The sequence below is a fragment of the Papio anubis genome, chromosome 7 (assembly GCF_008728515.1).
Source record: "Papio anubis isolate 15944 chromosome 7, Panubis1.0, whole genome shotgun sequence".
NCBI lineage: Eukaryota > Metazoa > Chordata > Mammalia > Primates > Cercopithecidae > Papio > Papio anubis.
In genome coordinates this window covers 131,349,336-131,373,837 of record NC_044982.1, presented here as the reverse complement: position 1 = coordinate 131,373,837, position 24,502 = coordinate 131,349,336, and the positions used below count along the sequence as shown (strand labels likewise).

The following is a 24,502-nucleotide window of genomic DNA, read 5'->3' as shown; positions in this document are numbered from 1 at the left end:
CTAAAAGCTCTGAGTAAACTGTGATTATACTGTAATTCCTAGAGGAACCCCTAAAAATAACCGAAGGAGGTCCAGCTAAAAAGCCACATTGAGGAATTAAAACTGAATTTAAAAAATTTGATTAATAAGTCAAAAAGGGCAAAACAAAGACACAAAATAATTAATGGCACAAAAGAAAACAAATAGTAATGTTACAAAACTAAATATATCAATTAGCACAAAGAATTAGAGAGAATGCAGAGCAACTAGAACTGTCATGGTAAAATCAGTCTTTTGAAAACTGGCAATTTTTCAGAGTATTAAAATAATTCTAAACTCTGACCTAGAAATTCCAGTTCATGGTAAATAAAAAAATATATATATCCACAAACAGAATTACACAAAAGTGTTTATAGCAGACTTATTTGTAATAGCCAAAAACTTGAAAGAGCCCTAATGTCTATTATTGATACAATGAAATACTACCATTCAGCAACAGAAAGAACAAACTGCTAACACACACAACAAGGTGGATAAATCTTGTGAGCAAAAGCAGCCAGACACAGAAGAGGACACAGTATCTCATTCCATTAATGTGCAATTCCAGAAGTAACGAAACTAATCTATGGTGACAGAAATCAAAACAATGGTTGTTTGGAGTGGGTAAGGGTTGACTGGAAGGAGACATGAGAGATCTTTCTGGAGTGCTGCTGGGTAGGTTCCTGGGAAGCAGATGGAAGTATCTGCAAAATAGATTCACTGAAAAACGCTCTCATGTTCAACCTATGAGTTGAAGGTAGGGCAAAGGGGTAAAGGGAGAAGCTGAATTGAACTACACAGCAACAAATGCCTCAGCTGATCACATGGGAAATTCTGGAGCTAGGATGACATTTGAGAACTGTCCCAAATTGCTGCAAGTGGGCCAAGACCTTTATACCTCTCCCTCCATCCCACGGCCCCCAGAAAGTGGACACAGGCGGCCTCCAGAAAGTGGATGTGACCATGGTCAAGATGGCTCTCTTTAGCAGAGGGTAACTCTTGAAGAGCAATTGTGGTTGAGTCATTCACCAACACTTCCAGCAGCTGGAGGAGTAAGTAATACTATATTTTTATTGTACCTTTTCTATGTTTAGATACACAAATAATCATCATTGTGTTACAACTGCCCACTGTATTCAGTACAGTCATATGGTACAAGTTTGTAGTCTAAGAACAAAAGGCTATACTATACAACCTAGGCGTGTAGTAAGCTATACCATCTAAGTTTATGTAGGCACTGTACCCTTTATGACGTTAGCAATAGAATGAAATCACCTAACAAGGCATTTCTCAAAACATATCGCTATTAAGTGACACACAACAATGGGGATATGTTTTGAGATATTATATATTTACACTTGATATTCAAGAGGGAAAAAGGTTTTTTCAGTTGAGGCTAATATTTTCTTTATAAAATTTCCAGAAATATTTATTTTCTCTCACAATCCAAATAGAGAAAGGTGAAAAATCAAGAATTCTTTTCTGACATTTTTGTAATATTGTAAGATAGTTACTGTTCAAGGCAGAGATCTCCATAAGTCAACCAATTTTTGCTCATCTAACCCCATTACAATTTCTTATATTAAGAATCCTTATTAAACTACTCAAATTATTATTGTTGAGTAGTTTTAGGTATACAAAATCACTTATCTTGTTCAGTCTTTCTGAAAGTAAGATGGTAATCAAGATAGCAACAGAAGACAGTAACTTAACAGAACTATTTATAGAACACACTTCCCTTTGGTAACCTTAAAATACAAGTGAAGGGCTAAAATCTCACCATTTATTCTATAAACAGCTATGATAAAGTAACTTGTTTGTACTACCAAGCATCATTTTAAATGTTCTAAGTATTATACAGAATACCTATCAAGTATGTAAAACCCTTTAGAAAAAGCAATGTCAATGGCAAAATGCTGGCAAAATACTTATAGGTGACAATATTTCCTTAAGTACAAATTTATTCTAAATTTGCTGTGTCCTTTAGCTGAATTAGACATGATCCCCACTTTAAAATTTTCAAACCAAAGAACTTGTAAAGATGAAAGGCATAGTTTAGTTTCATCTCTGCCTATGAGCAAGAAACCAGACTGAGCTTCTTAATTTCCTCAGTTACAACATTAACAAGATTGGGGAAAAAATGGGTAAAATATGAGAAGTTTATATATTGTTCAGAGCTGCCTCAGGAGGCAAGAAGGGAAATACTGAACCTTGGTGTACCTTTAGTTAAAGGAAGATATTTATCGATAGTGTGAAGGAAACTTGAGAGATTAAGAACATTTAATATATGCATTCCAATAGTTAATTTAAGAATGTCAGCCAGGCATGGTGGCTCACGCCTGTAATCCCAGTACTTGGGGAGGCCAAGGCAGGTGGATCACTTGAGATCAGGAGTTCGAGAACAGCCTGGCCAACATGGTGAAACCCATCTCTGCTAAAAAATAAAAATAAAAATGAAAAAAACATACAAAAATTAACTGGATGTGGTGGTGTCAGCCTGTAGTTCCAGCTACTCGGAAAGTTGAGCCAGGAAAATGGCTTGAACCTGGGAGGCGGAGGTTGCAGTGAGCTGAGATCGTGCCACTGCACTCCAGCCTGGGTGACAGAGCGAGACTCCATCTCAAAAAAAAAAAAAAAAAGGTCAGAAAAAACGAATCTAATTGATGTCCTTCCATAACCAATTTCTCAAACTAGTTTCTGAGTTTCTCTTCAAGTCAGCCAAGAAAGCAGAATATAGTGAACTCTGTAATAACTATGTAAGGTGACAAACTCAAGAAAACATGCTTTAGAATTAGCTAGACCCAGGTATGATGCCAAGTTTTGATATTTGCTAGCTATGTGATGACCCTATCTAAGTCTGCTTCTTCCTCTGTTAAATGTGGGTTGATAACAGTATGTAACTCAGAGTGAGGCTGAGAATTAAATGAGATGACGTTGGTAAGGCATTTAAATACAGTGTCTGTCATACAGTTAAATGCTCAATAAATGTAAACGATCTGAAACTGTAAGGAAAGGCTTTTCACTCCTATTGTTAGAGAACTCATTTGACAATTTTTCAGTGAAGAAAATCATGGAAGGCAGGCATCTGCTGCTTTATGAAGTTGCTGGGTCTGAGTTGGACTTCCCATTTGTGGTACTGCCTCTTCCAGTATCAGTTCCTCTCTGACTGGAGTACTGACAGCCTGCTGGAGCAAACAGCCTCTGTACATAAAACTTCTCCACATGGCTAGGCACAGTGGCTCAGGTCTGTAATCCCAGCACTTTGGGAGGGCAAGGAGGACACATCGCCTGGGTCCAGGAGTTTGAGACCAGACTGGGAAACACAGCGAAACCCTGTCTCTACAAAAAATACAAAAATTATCCAGGCATGATGGCATGTGCCTGTAGTCCTACATGCTTGGGAGGCTGAGGTGGGAGGATCGCTTGAGCCCAGGAGGTAGAAGCTGCAGTGAGCCATGATTATGCCATTGCACTGCAGCCTGGGTTACAGAGGGAGATCCTATCTCAAAACACAAAAACAAAAACACAAATAAAAAAAAAAACCTCAACATGAACGACTTATTATAGCAAGTGATACATAAGATATTACCACAGAGCGTAACACTGACACAATCCTGATCCCACTATTCTTTAAAGGCAATCAGGCTGCAAAGATACTCATTTTTACCACAAATCAACTCTTTTCCTACCTTGATGAGAATAAAAACCTAGAAAATGAAAAAGAAACAGTATTCATCTTATGGGGGAAAAAAGAATTTGAGGTATTAATCTAGACATAGTTCAAGTTGTTTGTCTTGAATGCCACACCCTTTTTTGCCCCAGTTTCCTTTTGTGAAAAGGAGATAACATAGGGTTTGCCTACTTAAGTGGTTCAGCATATAATGTGTCTGGAACACATTTTACACGTGGTCATTTCTAAGTGTCTATAATCACTTACCATCACAAAATGGTCTCCCTGCACTGTTTCACTGAGTTGTTTTAAAAGATTAACACATGACAGAAAATATGTTACTGTTTTCTACAATGATCTAATTATATCTGCTTTCCACTGCTGAACATTTTCTACTCAATAAGCATTCAGTGAAAATCTACTATGATTCTGGATGCTTTCTCATTCACTCCCCCACCAAGTTTATCTTCATTGCTTTTTGTATGGTAGGTTCATCAGTATCACAAATGATCAAGAAAGTTAAACTCAATAAAACAGATGTTTTCTCCCAAAATAGCCCATTCCACTTTAAGTCCACTAACCTCAAAACATGTATTTGTATGGAAAACATAACAAATCCATGAACATTTGAAAATAATGAATTATTACTAAGCAGATGTCATCCTAAACACAGTCTTATTAAAAAAAAAAAAAAACTACCTGAAAAATCACATAACTAAAGTCAGCATGAAAGGCTCTACTTCAAAGAAAAGATCCATAAAATTTTGACCAGAAAAATGGATAAAAGCAAGGCTGAAAAAAAAAAAATTAGAATAGCTAGAAAAGAAAAAAAAAATGGTAAGGCAAATTAGTCACAAATCTGGAACTCTGAGAGTGATGATTCATTCAACGAGTAGAATATATGCCCTGTAAATTTCTCTAATGAACAAAAAGTTCATTTTAAAAACTAGTAATTAAATGATGATATAAGTAACTTCACTTAAAGAATCCACAGGTAAATTTTTTTTTAAGAGATGAGGTTTCATCATGTTGGCTAGTCTCATCTCAAAACTCCTGACCTCAAGTGATCCGCCTGTCTCGGCCTCCCAAAGTGCTGCGATTACAGGTATGAGCTGCCATGCCCGGCTGGTAAATTCTTAAACAGTGAAAAATTTAAAACTCAAGCAGTAGAGCTTATATTATCATATAAATTTACTATGTGTTCTGACTCTGTTCATGTTTCTAAGAGTATATAAATTCAGTAATACAGTATTAGCTCCTATTTATCCTTTTTTTTTTCACTTTCCCATTTAATTCAAAAACTGTTTCTTCTTGTTTCCAATTTGAAAGTGTCCAATCTGAATGTAAAAATTGTACTACTTTTTCTCTTTTATATGTTAAGCTTTTTTAAATAAAAACTTTCTTTCCATCACAGTTTTTGGTAAAAAAGTAAGATATAAGAAAAAAGTTTAACGTGTTAACTTTAAAAAGAATGCATGAGGGGGAAAACTGAACGGAACTAAAAAAATAATTTCACTTGCAAAGTTGAATTTTTTTCTTCCTTTTACTATTTTCCAAAATTTCTGAAATAAGTTTATAAGTTAAAAATGAGTTTTCTTGAAGAAATAACTTAAACCAAAAACAATCAATGGACAAATACAAAACTACTAGCCTAACACTTCACAGAATTCATACACAATCAGAAAGACTTCTAGAAATTCAGTATCTTTTACTTTGCTAACATTCTGTTGATCTAAATATTACTTTAAATCAATTAAGAATACCCAATTTCTCCAAAGAAGACATACAGGTTTCTTCTTTGTATATTCTTATAGGTATATAAAAATGTGCTCAACATATCTAATCATCAGGGAAATGCAAATCAAAACCACAATTAGATATATATCCTCACACCCATTAGAATGACTATTATAAAAACACACACACACACAAAACATAAGAACATAAGTGATAGTGAGGACATGAAGAGACTGAAAGCATTGCTGGGGGGAATATAAAATGATACGGTTGCTATGGAAAAGAGTATGGCAGGTCCTCAAAAAATTAAAAATAGAACTATCATAATGATCCAGCAATTCCACTTCTGGATACTTATCTAAAAGAGTTAACATTAGGATCTCAAAAAGGTATCTGTATTCCGTTTATTACAACATGAATAGCCAAAATGTAGAAATAACCTAAATGTCTATTGATGGATTAGTGAATAAAGAAAATGTAGTTTTAGTGGGTCTTTAGATGAAAAATAAAGAAAATGTGGCACACACATGCAATAAAATATTAATTAGCCTGAAAGAAAAAAATTCTATTACTCGTGATAACACGAATGAACCTGCAGGATGACATGTTAATAAAATAAGCCAGTCACAAAAGGACAAATACTGCATAATTCCACTTATATGAAGTATCTAAAGTAATGAAACTCAGAAGCAGAAGGTATAATGGTCATTACTGTAGAGTGGGGAACTGTTACTCAATGGGGACAGAGTTTCAGTCATGCAAGATGAAAAAGTACTAAAGATCTGCTGTAAAACAATGTGCACACAGTTAACAATACCATACTGCACACTTAAGAATTTATTAAGAAGACAGATCTCATGTTTTTTTAACCACAATAAAAAACAAAAAAGTAGACCTAAGAATTTATAAGAAAAAATATTTATATGTAAGGCTGGGCACAGTGGCTCACATCTGTAATCCCAGCACTTTGGTAGGCAGAGGCGGGAGGGTCACTTGAAGCCAAGACTTCGAAACCAGCTTGGGCAACATAGTGAGATTCCCATCTCCACAAAAAAAATTTGTGGAGAATGAAAAATGCTGCCTTTCACTCTTATTTAAATCAATTTGTTTACTTAATCCCATTACTAATGTACTGTGGTTCTTCATATTTATGAAAGTCATTTTGGATGTCATAAGAAGAAGACATGACCATTATACATCAAAAGTTTACTGAACACATTTTTTCCCTAAGCCTTGGATTGGGACCTGGATTGGGAATCCAGGTATAGTGGTGCATGCCTGTAGTACTGGCTCCTCAGGAGGCAGAGAGAGGATGATCAATTCAGCCTGGGAGTTTGACGTCACAGTAAGCGATGACTACGACACAAACTTCAGCCTGGGCAACAGATTAAGACTTTGTCTGTATACATTACAGCAGGAAAATCACGTTTTTTTTTTTTTTTTTTTTTTTTTTTTGCATATACCAAAAAGTGATGCCCATTTCTTTAGCCATTATCTTTTTATTTCCATAAGAACACTCTGTTTTCAATCCTTTATCTTCAAAGAAACATTACTACTTTTGTTTCCCTTCATCCATGTCCATCTGATGAACCACAAATGAGCCAGACCCAAACTTGCTAAGGATTCACTTTATTCCCTCCCACATAAGACAAGAGGTTGCAGTGAGCTGAAATCATGCCACTGTACTCTAGCCTGGGCAACAGAGCAAGACTCCGTCTCAAAAAAAAATAATAATAATAATTGAAAAATAAAATAAGGTAAAAGATACTTTTGTAATTAAATTGACTAAATGGGCATGCAGGCAACAGCTTGAAAATGGCAATTATATTAATATAAAATATGTTGCCAATATACCAAGAAAGGATTCTAATTACAGGTCCCAATCCAAGGCTTAGAGAAAAAACGTGTTCAGTAAACTTTTGATGTAATGGTCATGCCTTCTTGTTAAGACATCCAAAATGACTTTCATAAAATGAAGAACCACAGTACATTAGTAATGGGATTAAGTAAACAAATCGATTTTAACAAAAGTGAAAGGCAGCGTTCTTCATACAAACTAACTGGCTACTATAAATTTTGAAAGACCATTTTCTCATTAAAAAAAAAACCTCAATTATTTTTGCTTTTGTATAAGTGATGTCTTTTGTATTTTTAACTCCAAGAGTTGCCAAAATAAGCCCATTTACATGTGATGCCTGCAAACTAGCAAATTTACATTTGGATTTTGTTGGCTTTGGACCTGCATTCTGTTCTCTTCTTTGTGCCATTGTTTTTTTAGGTTTGGCAGTGGCTCTAGATCTTTGTTTAACTTAGTTTCTTTGTCTAACTTCTGCAGTATACACACATTATAAAATTAGCATGAAAGAACACTTTAGCTTTCATCACCACAACGAATTCCCACTGTGGCAAAGGCTTTTTTGCAAATTATGCTTATGTGAATACAAAGGGAAAAACATAGACATAACACCTAATTTATCCACCTGAAGACAACATAAAAAGTAAATAAGAGAAAGAACTATTTGGTTCAATAGTATAAAGAAAAGATTCATCGTGAAGATTAACATCCAATTTTAACGTACTCAAAGCTGAGTAATTAGAAAACAGAGACCCCAGCAGTCAGAGCTAAATTTGTTTGACTGCCAAATTGACCATCTTTCTTTTAATCTTTATTGTACTTTTCTATCTTCCAAAGTACTGCATCTGTCTTCCAACGCATTTTTAGTTTTACCAAATGTAGAAGTAGTACCTGATGTCAGGTAGGACGTCCTGCCTCAAATTCTTCATGTGATTATAAACATAATAGTTTAATTTGTTAAAGTTAATACATAAGAGCCTCATCATAGATTCACGTAAGTTAATCAGGCAACAAATATCAGTAATTTAAAAGGGATTTTTTTTCAGTGTGGTTTTCAGAACACTATGAGGAAATGTTAAATTGTACAAAAATAGCCAATATGCACTTAAGCAGAAATTTTGACTGTAATAACATTCACAACACCCAACTACATAATCACAAAGTCAGTTGCCTTCACATCCATATTATACGTTAATTACCCTAAATGTAATTTTTCACCCTAATCAAGGCAGTAGTATAATTAGGAAAATTCAAAAGAACTACTTACATTGGCTCTAAACTGTTTTTTGTGTTTACATCTGATCATGAGATATTCTCAATATCAAGAGAGTTCATGTCTCTTCAAAAATAAAGAAATCATAGGGTAAAGACCTCATTTGAAACGGCTTTTATCTTCTCCTACTGAATACTAGCCTAAAAACAGCTGTCTCTTAGTTTGAAGGTTGAGCTCTTCCTCATATCATTTCTGGAGGAAAGGAAAGGCAGTAAACTTTTCAGAAAGTCAAACTCCTACTATTCAGCCAATTTTTACGGAACTCCTTTCCATCTGTTCCCTGACATTTCAGTCAGGTTATGCACTTGCCAAAGAGCTTTCTTCCAATACTGAATCCACTGGTGAAGACAAATGGAATAAGATCAATTTACTTTTTACCAACTATAATTAAAGGATAAAAAGCCATCGTGATGTCAAGATAGGCTCCACAATCAAATATGCAGCCCATGTTATAAACAAAATCAGGAATCTAGATTGAACGATAAATCAGTGGTTCAGAATTCTTTGCTCTTTTGTTGCATTAAAAATGTACTCTACAATGGGGAGATAAAAAAGGATCCATATAATCATGTTTTCAGAGACAGAAGATACTTTTTCAAAAGAAAGAAATAAAAATCCTGAAGAGGAGTTTGAATATTATTTATAAGTTACTCAAAAAGCCAATAATAGAAGTTCTTATTCAGGAAAGAAAGTGAGATAAAAGAGATACTCATGAACTCTGGTTCAGTATTTACTGGAAAACTTAATCAAGAGAGACCTGAAATAATTTTTGAAGCAGAAGTTAGAATGTTGGATCAAAGAGTAGTACAGTTATATTAATATAAAGAAATTACTAGGTCTGGATGACAGGCAATCATGACTTCTGACAATCTCAAAGAGCTGTGGCACCTAAGTGATAGTTACTGTGTCAGAGGGCAGGAATGTTACTAGTAACTCTTGTCCTTTAGGAGGTCTGGAAGAAACCCATAACTGTATAAGTAAATGGGTCTCATGATTCCTGAAAAGCCATTCTGCAACAAGAAGGTCCACTGACTCAATAAGTAAGCATAACCCACAGACAGACACAAAACAAAGTTTATTACAACGTTTATTTTGGGGGCAGCAGGTAAAAAAGATTCTACCACGTGGACTATTCGAAGCAACAATAAAAATAAAACCTGAAGTTATGATAAAATTAAGGATTTTTTTTGGTCATAGGTAAGGAAAGGTCTGACAGAGAAACAAAACCAATGACCAGAAAACACTTGATGAAGTAGATGGAGAGGTATGAATTGAATTCCACTAATGATCAGAAAATATAAATAGCCTGAATGGGAAATCAAGTTAAATACCTGGGTATACAAATGACAATGAAGTAACTGGCTGACAAAATGCGAAGATTGAGGTTGAAATATTTCACAGAGCCTCAGAAATAGGGTAAACCAGGGGATGAGTTTCAATATGAACAAATATGTAACAAAAAACAACCCAAGCTCTATTTATTAGACATCAGGCATTAATTAATGACCTCTCAATTATAGCATCAATTAAACAGAAAAGTGAACACGGATGTGTTCACTCAACCTTAATACAGTAGAAGACAGCCTTCAATGTACCTTTAAACAAATTAATAAAATCAAAAAGGCAACAAGTGGAAGAATACTTTGTAAGTTTTGTGAATTAATGGTATGGAATGAAGATACACCAAGCAGTCTAGCCTACAGAGTTAAGGTGAAAGTATCATTTGACAATTAAGAGCTAGGCACATATCACAAAAATCATAGCATTTGGAGTACCTTTTCCTTTTTCCTCATTCACACAAGAAAAAAAATCAAAGGCCTAGTCACCTATCCAGTGTCCTCTCAGCTAACTACAGTACCAATAATGTACATATATTTGCATATACCCAAGGAACCACTGCACTTCATTACAATTCTAACGTTTACCCCTATGTCTACAATATACTTGGAACAAGGACTAGCTAAAGAATAATGCAGATCTCCCTAATCTTCCTTTCCCCTGTCCCCAAAGTAGCAGTTTCCTACCAAATATAACAAAAATGCTCACTACAAAAAATTTTTACATAAACTCTATGGCTTCTTTGTCACTTTTCTTTTTCTTCACGTTACAAGTTACATTTTATTATCCTCTCCTAATTAAAGGAAGGACATGCTTTGGCAAGAATGCAAAGGTAAGAACAGCATATTTTCAGGCTGGTTGAATCACCTCTAGAACCCTGAAGTCAAAGACTCAATCTGTGATATCACAAAATAGTACCCAGATATTTTTTCTTTTCTTTCCCTCCCTCTCTCCCTCCCTCCCTCCCTCTCTTCCTTGTCTCCACCACCCCCACCTTCTTTCTTTTTGAGATGGGCTCTCTGTCACCCAGCTGAAGTGCAAGTGGTATGGTCATGGCTCACTGCAACCTCTAACTCCTGGGCTCAAGCAATCCCCGTCTCAGCCCCCTGAGTAGCTTGGACCACAGGCATGCACCCTCATGTCCAGCAATTTTTTTTTTTTTTTTAAATAGAGATGGGGCCTCACTACGTTGCCCAGGTGTGAGCCACCACACCTACCCCATACTTTTCTATTACTGAGAGTTTGCCCTACCCCAGCTTCCTAACCAGATGTTGTGAATAAATAACTATTAATCCCTTTTTAATAGAACAGGAGTTTTTTCACTTAATTTTGTTTTTACTCAAACTCTTATGAATATTAAGAATCTTACAGTGCTGAATATGATAATATCCTATGATTTGGTTCAATATACATACGTGTACTAGCACTGGAAATAAAGTCCTTCCTGAAAAAGGAATACTGGTTTTCTGCCACTTCTAATTAAACCACATGTGTAAGTACATGTGTGTGAGACAGATCAACTACATATTCATAAGTATAAAAAAGGAAACGGAAATCAGTACTAAAATTGATACTACCTTCCAGTTAATTTGTCCATTAAAAAGCAAGGGTACTATTTACAGCATCAGAGAATCAAAGAAATGGAACATATGCTCATAAGAAACCAAACAATTTTCCAAAGCAGTCAAAATTGTTACCAAGACCCAACACAACGTAAGAGGACAATCCAGAATGGCTTCTTTTTTCTCCTTATCCTCTATTCTCACTAGAGCTCTTGATCTTCTACTGTCCACTTACTTCATCCTACAGTTAGGGAACTTACACTACTTTTTTTTTTTTTGGAGACGGAGTTTCACTCGTCACCCAGGTTGGAGTGCAATGGCACGATCTCGGTTCACTGCAACCTCTGCCTCCTGGGTTCAAGCGATTCTCCTGCCTCTGCCTCAGCCTCCCGAGTTGCTGGGATTACAGGCGTGAGGAACCATGCCCAGCTAATTTTTATATTTTTAGTAGAGATGGGGTTTCACCATGTCGGCCAGGCTAGTCTCGAACTCCTGACCTCAGGTGATCTGCCTGCCTTAGCCTCCCAAAATGCTGGGATTACAGGCATGAGCCACTGCATCTGGCCATTTATACTACTTTTTAAATCTGCAGAGGATGTCATTTTTTAAACTACCTTAATTTTCTTACCAGATTTTATCACCTCACAGCAAACAACATAAGAAAATGATTACACTTTAAATCACTTACCTCCCTGTCCAGTTAAAAACAACTGACTTCTTCCCTTAACTGAAACAACCACATCATCTCAACACGCTATTTATGTGTAGCTGTCCTAATCCTTTGACTTACTATAAGGAAATGTTCAAAAACTTCTTCTACACAGAGGAAAATAATATAGGATTTGCTTCTCTCTTTTCTCTGCTCCCCTTAAAAGTCCCTCTGAGAGATGATACCAAAAACGCAAGCAATAATTTTTTTAAAAGGGTAAACAGGACATCATGAAAACGAAAAGAAACCTAAAACAATCTACAGAATCACATAAGGAATTTATATTTAGAATATTTTATAAAGAAATATAACAACTCAGTAATTTTTTTAATTTTCAATTAAAAATGGGCAAATAATCAAAATAGTTCTCCGAAGAAAATAAACAAATAGCCAATAAGCACATAAAATAGATGTTCAACACCATTAGCAGCCACTAAGGAAATGCAAATCAAAACCACAATGAGATACCATTTCACAACTACTAGGCAGTCTACAATTAAAGAGACAAATAAAAACAAATGCTGCCAAGGATTTGGAAAATTAGAACCCTCATATGCTACTGGTGGGAATGTAAAATGGTGCAGCTACTTTGGAAAACAGTCTGGCAGCTTCTTAAAATCTTAAACAGAGTTATTACATGACCTGGCAATTTTACTTCTAGATACCTACCAAAGATAAATGCCAGATTATAAATCCAGTCAACCTCCCCTTTAAAATATCTCTTCTCCAACTTTTATTCCATTCCTATGACTTCTTCAGTGAAACAAACAAACAAACAAAAAAAACACCTTTATCTATATCAAACTTTATCTATATCAAGATACCTTAATTACCATTATCACTGGTGTGCTGTTCAACTAATTCCACACACTTAGGGAAAACCAAAATGCTTTGAATAGCCACTGTTCAAAATCTTTCAAGAACCTCTCAAAGCCCAAAACTATTTAATGTGTCAGTCAAGGCAGCAGTCTCCAACCTTTCCGGCACCAGGGACTGGGGGTAGGGGGTGGGATGGTTTCGGGATGAAACTGTTCCACCTCGGATCATCAGGCATTAGTTAGATTTTCATAAGGAGTGCACAACCCCCCGACACGTACAGTTGACAATAGGGTTTGGTTCCTATAAGAATCTAATGCCACTGCTGATCTAGGAGGTGGAGCTCAGGAGATAACGTCTGCTTGACCATCACTCACCTACTGCTGTGCAACCGGGTTCCCCAGTCTGTGCCCAGGGGGTTGGGGACCTCTGAGTCAAGGCTTCTCACAATGTGATCCTGATCCAGTTTTCTAATTCCATAAGACCTCCATTAAGAGTCTTCTAATCCTGAAAGGCCAGGCTTTTGATGCTTTTTCCCCCAAAATATAAACAAAGAAAAAATTTTAACTTATCTAAACCACCCTTCAAAGTTCATTAAAAGCACCTTGTGACAAGACTACAAACACTTTTCATGCTCTTATTTGAATAAAATTATTGTTTCAGAGACTGGGCACCAGTGGCTCACACCTATAATCCCAATACTTTGGGAGGCCGAGGTGGGAGCATCGCTTGAGGCCTGGAATTGGCAACCAGCCTAGGCAACATAGTGAGATCCCATCTCTACAAAAAAATTTTTAAAAATCAGCCAGGCATGGTGGTGCATTCCTGTAGTTCTAGGTTCTTGAGAGGCTGATGCGAAAGAATCGCTTGAGCCCAGGAGTTCAAGGCTGCAGTGAACTATGATCAAGACACCGCACCCAGAATGGGTGACAGAGCAAGACACTATTTCTGAAATAAAATAAGATAACATTACTCTTTCAGGAAACACTATCATTTAATCACTTTGGAAGTTTAAATCCCCAAGTCATTCACTGTGTGTAACTTTGTACAAATTACTCAGATTCCCAAGACTGTTTCTTCATCTGATAATTAAGGTAACTGTACCTATCTCATTGCAGGGTTGTAAGAATAAAAGAATTCGTGTTAAATACACATAAAAGTACTAAGAAAATGTTAATATTATTAACAGTTTCTAACATATGTGCAGTGATCTGGAAACTTATATGTTGAGGAAAATATTTTATGTTGATATTATTTCTTCTATGGCACCCAGAAAATGGGAAATTATATGTTCCTAAAAAAAAAAAAAAAAATAGGGGAATCACAGCAAACAGAATTTTAAATGACAACATCACCTATTCAAATAGTAAAACTTACAGATTATTTCTCATTGTTTTGTTAAAGGCAGTATTGTGAAATGGAAATAACACTGACCGGGAGACAGTGTACTAGTTCTGGGTTTAAGTCACTATTATACTGCTTATTAACTATATGGTTTTGGGAAGCCATTATAATTAGATACTGGTCCTTCATAAGTAAAATAGAGACAATAGCACTATTAAAAATCACTGTATCACGAGTATGAAATGGAAAGTATACAGATATGAGATTACTTTTAAAACTACATACATATCCTTATAAATCTACATATATGTATCATTTAAAATATTTTCTATTATGTATTATATTCATTGCCATAATTTATGAACCTGTTCACAACAGTAAGACACAAGTCTGAACATATGAAACCATAAATGATCTTAAAATCAAACATTATTAATTTCCTTTGTTTCTCCAACACTGCAATCCCTTTCACAGGTGGCAAATTTTACTGAGTTCAGCTACAAACTCAACTAAATAAAGGGCGAGCTCTTCTTACTCACCCAGAAGTGGTCAAGTGTAATGACAAAACATATGGCAAAAGGAAGAAAAAAAAAAGTCATCAACAAGAAAAGCAAAAACCTAAAGATTCTTCCATTCATAACGTAATAGTTTATTTGAACCAAAAACAACAACAAAAATAATCTCAGTGACTTAAGTAAAATCTGAAAATGTGATCATTCCAATATACATCAATTAGGTGATCCAAGCACCCCTAAGCAAAGAGAAGCCATTAGCTTAATGAAGTGTTAAATTGTATCCAAATCCAAACAGGTACTATCAAAACCAATGTGGTGATCAAAGATTTAAAGTAGCTCACTAATAAAATTAAATTGAACTATATACTACTTATGTCTCAATTTCATCACCAGGATACCATTAAACAAGTCTGCAGGATGAATAGCTCTAGGTAAACATTCTTTTAGAGAGCAAACAGCATTTACATGGACTCTTACATGTCATTTCATCATATCCATTTCTAAACCATTCTTATTTGTGTTCCCTCGTAATAGCTACTCTGGTGTTTACTTTCCTTTTGGACCTGTATAATCCCTACCAAACATCTACGGAGCTGTGAAATTGGAGGATTTTAGTTAATGGTACATCTTTAGAATTAAATAAGCAAGAAAGCTAATAATTTTTACTAATATATCATAAAATTCTATAAGTAGAAAAACAAGTAAGAACCTACTTTCTTTCTCAGGGCTGTTCATGTCCCTGCAGTACCTCACAAGTAGAACATTTCTATAGATTAGAAAATAAAGGCCATAAAAAGCCAAGCTATTGTACATACCAAGAACTGCTCTTAAAAAAAAGTCAGTATCTTGCCACCACTATTCACACCAAGTTTTGATTCAGTTCAGACAATAATGTGGGAAAAACATTTGCCATTACTAACTGTGAAATCAATAATTCCCAAAGTCACAGGAGTCAGGATTTACCTACTATAAAATAAAAATTCCATGTTACTGCCTCAATATAATACCAGTTCCTTTTTAAAATTATTTTTTAAATTCTCATGCAGTAAAATTGACTTTTTTCACTTTAATGTATACTTCTGACTTTTAACACAATCACAGTTTTCAGCAATTATTTCTTCTTCTTCTTCTTTTTTTTTTTTTTTTTTTTTTGCATCACACTACTTTTCTCTCCTTCTGGAAATATAATGATATAAATTTTAGCCCTAATGTTACCAGCCCACAGTTCTCTGAAGCTCTGAAGTTTTTTTCATTTTTCTCTTTATTGTTCAGATTGAAAAATTTCAATTGACCTGTCTTTATTCACTGACTCTTTCCTCTTTCATCTCCATTCTGTTATTGAATCCATCCACAGATTTTTAGGTTATAGTTATTGCTTTTTTAGTTCTAAAATTTTGTTTCCTCTTTACCTTTTACTTCTTCGTTGACACTTTTAGTGTAACATTTGTGGCAGAAATGTTTACAGTTGCTTATTCAAGCATTTTCATAATGGAGGGCTTAATGTCTTTGTCAAATAATTCCAACATTTATATTATCTTGTCACTGGTGTCTGTTATTGCCTTTACCATTATGAATTATTTATGGCCTTTTGTATATCAAGTAACTTTGGATCATATCCTTGACATTCTGAATAATGTGCTATAAAACTAAGGATCAGCCAGAGGCAGTAGCTCATGCCTGTAATCACAGCACTCTTGAAGGCCTAGGTGGGAGGATCACTTGAGCCCAGGAGTTCAAGACCAGCCTGAGCAACACAGCGAGACCTCCTTTCTACAAAAAAATTTAAAATTAGCCAGGCGTGGTGGCATGTGCCTGTAGTCCCAGCTACCCAGGAGGCTGAAGCAGGAGGATCGCTTGGGCATGGGAGGTCCAGGCTGCTGCGAGCCCTGATTGTGCCAGCGCACTCCAGCCTGCATGACAGAGTTAAGACCCTCTCTCAAAAAGCCAAAACAATACAAAAAACTCAGGATATTCTTAAATCCTATAAAGTGTATTTATATTTTTGTTTTAGCAGGCAATCAACCTATTTAAACTCAGGCTGCAAGTTCCAATATGCCCTCTGTAGGTTGTAGTTCCAATGTCAGTTCAGTTTTCAAAGCCTTTGCAGTGTTATTTGGATTATTCCTGTAGGTGTGCCATCCAATGGTAAGTCTACAAACCTGGGTGGAGTTCTATCCCATACCTGTTTTTAAAGTCTTTTTAAAATATGCAAATTAAGATCAGATTCATGAACCCAAGTGTCTGTATATGACTTCACGAGGTCTCTTTCCCAAGCTCTTTCCTCTCTTTTCCAGTTTCCTGAGGGTATCATTTTTCTGTGCTCCTGCCTGAACGAGGTCATTTTTACAACCGCACTGGTTTGGTGAAAAACATTGAGAGGATAGAGTAGAAAAAGCAATGGGCTTTGGCTCTGCCTCTTGAAACTACAGTTCCATCAAACAGAGCTGAAGGTACCCTCCGTCAGGGTTTTGGTTCCTGCACCCAACGGTTGTCAGCTGATGTCATTACCACGTGATTGCCTGGGACTAAGTTGTAAGAAAATAGGGGAAAAGGAAAAGAAAAAATAACAAGGGATGACCTTAACTCCCTCTATGCTTTTCATCCTTTCTCACAGCTCAAGCCAGAGCTAGAGAGCTTCTGGATCTAGCTATGTTTTTCTGCAGTGTTCACTTCTAGGTTTCTGGCTGTACTGAAAGAGATCTCGGAGGTTTGTTGGTATTTTGAAATCTGATGTTCTTTCTCTATCTGCCTGCAGCTGTTGACCACATATTCTGTCCAGATTCTATAATTACATTCATTTCTAAAGAAAGAGTGCTGTCTGTTCACTCCATATTACCCAGAACCGGAGAATATTATCCTCTTTATTTAAAACAAGCTGAATTACTTCATGTCTAAATTCTGAGTTGTAGGGTCTGATTATTAGCTTAATGATACTGTCTAATATCCAACCATGGTGAGAAGCCAGGTCAGAAAGCCTCAGAAGATTGATCTTATCCCCCAAACCTCAAGATAAACAATCCTTTTAGCCAAGCTCCTGGCCGCAAAGATGACAAGGAGATCACTGATAAACACTTCAACCAAATGCAGAGAAGAAAATGTTTATCCGAGTTCTACAAGGCCACATCAAGCCCTTAGCAATCACTTGACAGGAGCCAACATTCTGAAAACAGGAGTAGCCCACAACACTTACAAATAAAGGTAAGAGGTAGAAAAATATAGAGATAGTGGCATCTGATTTCTAAAACTACGTGGAAATATTTGCATTCTATTCCTTTTGAGAATACAAACAACATTATTCTTAATTTAGAAGGCAAGTTACTATAGAAATAATTATTCACACAATAAAAAATGACAAGTATGTAGCTGCCTTTAGGCTTTATTCAGTCTGAATGGCAAGTCAAGTGGTTGGCATCAACTATATAATCCTTGAGATAGGCAATTGGTTGGATTTGATGAATAAATAAAGGTTGGTGAGTCAAAACTATCTCACATGAGCCAGTCACATTGCCTAAAATCCCACTAGAGTAATTCACTTCTACCAATGTGAATTATGGTTATACACATGGCAGATAATGTGTCACATACTAATCAGAAAATTACTAAGAACTGAATCTCATATATATACAATTAAGATAAAGATGGAAATTAAATTATATTTTCAAAATTCCTGCCACTAGGTATAAACAGAAAAAGAAGAGGAAGAGGAAGAAATGGAAACAAACTAAAATTTCTACAATGTCTGAGTTTCAGCAGAAAGACAATGGGCGATAGTTTCCTATTTTTTAATTATGTCCACATATCCTAAATCTTTCTAATGAATGTGATTACTTTCAAAATAAGAAACAAACACTTATTAAAAATAAAAAAGGCAAGACACAGTGGCTCTTTCCTACAATCCCAGCATTTTGAGAGGCTGAGGCAGGAATTTGAGACCAACCTGGGCAACACAGAAAGATCCCATTCTCTACAAAAAAATAAATGAAATTAGCCAGGTTAGCCAGGTGTGTTGGCTTGCACCTGTGGTCCCAGCTACTCAGGAGGCTGGGGTGGGAGAATCAGTTGAGCTCAGGAGCTTGAAGGCTGCAGTGAGCTATGATCATGCCACTGCACTCCTGCCTCAGTGACAGAGCAAGACCATGACTCAATTAATCAATTGGTTAATCAATCAATCAATAAAGCAAACTCCTGCCTCAGTGACAGAGCAAGACCACTACTCAATTAATCAACTGATTAATCAATTAATTAATCAATAAAGCAAACTCTACAAATTATCATATGATCCAGTAATCTTATTCCCAGGTGAGATTTGAAATGAAAACTATAGAAATGAAAACTTATGTTCATACAAAAACTTGCACAAAAATGTTCATAGCCACTCTACTCATATCTCCAAAAACTATAAATAACACAAATATCCTTTAACATGAATAAACAAATTATGGTATATCCATATAATGTAATATCACTCAGCAATAAAAGGGAAGAATCTACTGATACATATAACATAGTTGAATCTCACAGGTAATTATGCTTAGTGAAAGAAGCCAGTGTCAAAACATTACATACTGTATTATATTATTACATTTATATACAGTCTCCAAAAGATAAAACTACAGTAACAGAGATCAATGGCTGCCAGGGATTAAGAGTTGAGAAAAGGGGAAAGTAAAAGCCTGAACATGGTTTATAGGGTAACAGAACTGTACATATCTTGACTGTGGTATGAATTACACAGAGCTACACATGTGTTAAAGTTTATTGAATTATACGCCAAAAAAGTCCATTTTACTCCATGTTAATTTTTTAAAATACAACTTAAAAACAACACAACTGAACAACCCATATAACATATTACAAAGTACACTTTTCTCCAAGTAATAAGGTGGAGAAATAGTAAAAAATAAAAGAAATAATAGATATAATTCCAATCAAAATTCTAGCAAGCCTTTCTAAAATGAAACTGCAAGCTGATTCTAAAGCGCATATGGAAGTACAAAGGCTCAGAACAGGCAACATAATTTTTAAAAAGAAAAACAAAGTCAGGTAGGCATAAATTACAATAGACATAATGATTAAAACAAGAATAGAGAGTACAGAAATATAATCAAATACATGTGGTCAAATGATTTTCAACTAAGGCACCAAAAAAAAAAAAAAATTCAATGAAGACACAATAGTCTCAAACAAGTGATGCTGGAACAACCAACTACGTAGTGGAAGAACCACTCTTTCACACTGTAAACGAAAATTAATTTGAAACGGTTACGATACACGTAAAGCCAGGTGTGGTGGTTCACGCCTGTATTCTAGCACTTTGGGAGGCCAAATTGTTCGAGATCACTTGAGGCCAGGAGTTCAAGACCAGCCTGACCAACATGGTGAAACCCCGTCTCTACTAAAAATACAAAAAATTAGCTGGGCATGGTGGCGCACATCTGTAATTCCAGCTACTCAGGAAGCTGATGCAGGAGAATCACTTGAACCGAGGAGGCAGAAGTTGCAGTGAGCTAAGATCGTACCACTGCATCTCAGCCTGGGCAACACAGTGAGACTGCTTCCAAAAAAAAAAAAAAAAAGAGGACTACATATAAAATCTAAAACCATAAAACTTATGAAGAAAACAAGAAAAATTCTTCACAATTTTGCAGTAAGCAAAAATGCTTTTTAGACAAGACAATGAAAGCTTTGGTAAATGATCCCATCAAAATAAAATTCTAATGCCCCTCAAAAGACTATTCAGACAATGAAAAGGCTGGGAGAAAATATTCATATTACATCCACTGACAAAATATTTTATATCCAAAATTATGAAGAGTCCTTTAAATGTAATAAAAAGCTGACAATTTGATTTAAAAACGGGGAAAAGAAGATACATAAATGAACAACAAGCACATGAAAAAATGTTCAACATCATCAAGCATCAGGGAAATGTAAACTAAAACCATAATAAGATACTACCACATGAATAACAAAACTTAAAATGACTGACGATACCAAGTGTGATAGAGAATGTTGACCAACTGCAACAATAATGTGTTACATGTGTTTATTAGTACATTTTCACACAGCTATGAAGAAATACCCAAGACTGGGTAATTTATAAAGAAAAAGAGGTTTCAGTTGGGCGCGGTGGCTCACGCCTGTAATCTGAGAGGCCGAAGCGGGCAGATCACCTGAGGTCAGGAGTTCAAGACCAGCCTGCCCAATATGGCGAAACCTCGCCTCTACTTATTAAAAATACAAAAATTAGCTGGGTGTGGTGGTGCGCGCCTGTGTTCGCAGCTACTCAGGAGGCTGAGGCAGGAGAATAGCTTGAACCCAGGAGACGGAGGTTGCAGTGAGCAAAGATCGCACCACTACACTCCAGCCTCGGCAACAAAGTGAGACTCCGTCTCAAAAGAAAAGAAAAAAGAAAAAGAGGTTTAATGGACTCACAGTTCCACATGCCTAGGGAGGTGTCACAATCATGGCAGAAGGTGAAGAAGAAACAAAGGCAATGTCTTGCATGGCGGCAGGCAAGAGAGCATGTGCAGGGGAACTGCCCTTTATAAAACCATCAGATCTCATGAGACATTCACTATCATGAGAACAGTAAGGGAAAACTCACCCCCATGATTCACGTGGGGAATCCTATGACACATGGGGATTATGGGAGCTACAGTTCAATATGAGATTTGGGTGGGGACACAGCCAAACCATATCAATATGGGACTGTAAAGTGGTACAACCACTTTAAAAAAGCACTTTTCCACTCTCTCAGAGTATTAACCATACAGTTAACAATGTGACCTGGCAATTCCTCTACTCAGTATGTATCCAACCAAAAAAAATCACCATAAAAAACCTCACATAGAATTTCACAACAGATTTATTCATAATAGCTTAAAAACTCTAAAATGTCCAATTATACATCAACGAATGAATGGCCAAATAAACACTTGCATGTGGCAAACTATTATTCAACTAAGATAACTAATTTCTGATGCATGCAACAACTTGGATAAATCTTGAAAACATTCTGAGTCAAAGAACCCAAATATAAGAGTTTATCCTTACAATTTCATTATTATGTAGTTATTTCTAGAACAGGCCAAAGGTAATTTACATTGACGGAAATCTGATGACCAGTTCCAAGACACACGTGTTAAAGAAAACTAACTGAAAGGGGCTACTTTCTGGAGTGATGGACATGGTCCCTATCTTGATTAGAGTGTATACATCTATCGAAACAGATCTCAAAACTAATTTTATCATACATTAAAATGTGTATGTTTTATTGTATATACAGTCAGTCCTAGGTATCTTCAGTTTCTGTATCTGCAGATTCATTCAACCTCAATCTGAAAACATTTGGGAAAAAAAATACAACAAAATAAAAAAAATACAAATAAAATAAAAAATAATACAAACTAAAAAATGTAGTATAATAACTATTTACATAGCATCTACATGGTATTAGGTATTATATGTAATCTAGAAATGATTTAAATTGTATAGGAGGATAAGCATGGGTTATAAGCAAATACTAAGCCATTTTATATAAGGGCCTTCAGCATCCATAAATTTTGTTACCTGCAGGGGTCCTGGAACCAATGCCCCATGGGATATCAAGAAATGACTGTATTTATGTTATATATACAATATTTACACATAAACAATAAAATACATATTATGTAAAATGCATATATAAATTAAAATATATAAAACGAAACACTACACTGGATAAAATACAATGAAACTATAAAACAAGCAGTCATACAAAGCAAAGCTTAATACACACTTATTTACCGGGTTGAATGTTTTTCCCTTAAACTGTAAATGTTAATGACTAAATCAGAAAATTTTTATCAGAGAAGCACAGAAAATTTGTGGAGAAAAGTTGGCAGAAGTCTTAGGACTCCTCTGGTCCTCTCTTCTAGTTAGTTAAAGAGTCCTACCAACAGCAACGTGGACTGCTGCTTATAATAAATCAGTAACAGGACACTAGGCCTCTCAAGACAGTCTTTTTCACTGCTGAAACCCATATTCTCTCGAAAGTTCTCTTAAACTCTTAAGTTAAACTTTTAAACTGGCATGGAAATGATGCTCTTTCAGAGAAGAGTTTGGCACACTATTGGCTGGTGAAATCTAGCCCACTACCTGTTTTTACAAATAAGGTTTTGTTGGAATACAGCCATTCCCATTTGTTTACCACATATTGACTATGGCTGCTTGCTTTCATGTTACAACTGCAGAGTTAAGTTGTGACACAAAGCCGACAATGTTTACCTGGTCCTCTGCAAAAAAAAAAAAAAAAAAAAAAAAAATTTCCTAACTCTGTTATAGAGGAACACGAGAGAAATCGATATTATCTTCTACATGACAGCATTTATAAATAAAACTCTGGAGAGTATTATTGCTGTACATTCTCAGTCTTCCCATTCCCAGTTTTTTAACTATTCCTACAAGAACATTTTCAGTAGCACAAATCCAAACATGTCTTCCTCTAAGACATTACAGTTGATGAGTGACCCTCTTTAAAGTATGAAAATGAATTCATCATCTCAGCTAAGATTAGAAAGGAACACTACCATCCATGATTCTGACACCATATTTCTATTAACATAGTTTAAGGTTTCATTAACTTCTACGTTGCATCACACTGGTGACTATCATTTTTTACGTAAGAACTTTTTTTTGTAAATTGATGTACAATAATTACTTTTATAAATAAAAACACTGCATGAGGAGCTATCCACCAATTCTTTCAATGTAACTTCTCTGCCTCTGGAGACCAGGAGCATTTCAAGCATTTAAAGCTCTTAGGTGGTGATCTTCTCTTTCTCTTCACTTATTATAGGCTACAATTCCATCCCATTGTGTCATTTAATACATGATTTCCAGATTGAGGATTATTCTAACTGAAACAAAACAGGTTCTGTGGTCAAAGGTGCAAGGGGAAAATTCAGGTACACAGGTAAGAAATGTAAAAAAGCAAGAAGGAGTGTGCCCCCAAAGAAACCTCAATAAATGTGATTTTAGTGAAAAGGGCACAGGCTGGGGGCAGTGGCTCATGCCTGTAATCCCAGCACTTTGTGAGGCCGAGGTAGGCGGATCACTTGAGGTCAGTAGTTCGAGACCACCCTGGCCAACATGGTGAAACCCCGTCTCTACTGAAAATACAAAAATTACCTGCACATGGTGGCAGGCACCTGTAGTCCCAGCTACTAGGGAGGCTGAGGCACGAGAACAGCTTGAACCCATGACGCAGAGGCTGCAATGATCTGAGATCGCGCCACTGCACTCCAGCCTGGGCAACAGAGCAAGCCTCAGTCGGGTGGGGGGGACATAAACGTATAAATCATATAGGACTAGATTTGAATTTAGGTTCTGCTCCATCTTAGCTATGCAACACATTTTCATAATTTCAAAAGTAGATTAAAAATACAATGAATAAGCCAGATACTACCTTAACTATCTTTAAACATAAAACATAACCTAACATTTTAATGTAGGATTTACCTTTTCCTAACCTCAGCCTTCTAGCTTGAAGAATTCCTCCCTCTCCCTTACCTACCTTATCCCAAAGGGAAGTGAGCTTGTTGACTAATGTGCATGGTTCTTTTATATGTGGAGCTAGTGTAATAAAAAGCTGCCAACATTACTGATTGGCACTATTCTTCCTA

General features: G+C 35.9%; 1 protein-coding gene across 4 annotated transcripts in view; it reads right to left on the bottom strand.

Annotated features, from left to right (window-relative positions):
* The window catches only part of LOC116268515 (transcription factor 12), a 254,290-nt gene extending 240,599 nt beyond the window's left edge, over positions 1 to 13,691 (bottom strand). For 2 of the 4 annotated variants that reach the window (XM_031668625.1, XM_031668629.1), the window contains exon 1: positions 13,356 to 13,690. The gene's annotated coding sequence lies outside the window, so the exon portion shown is untranslated. Of the gene's footprint in view, positions 1 to 13,355 lie in introns of all 4 variants that reach the window. The other 2 variants (XM_031668626.1, XM_031668628.1) reach the window with 2 other exon arrangements.
* Positions 13,692 to 24,502: the final 10,811 nt, after the last annotated feature.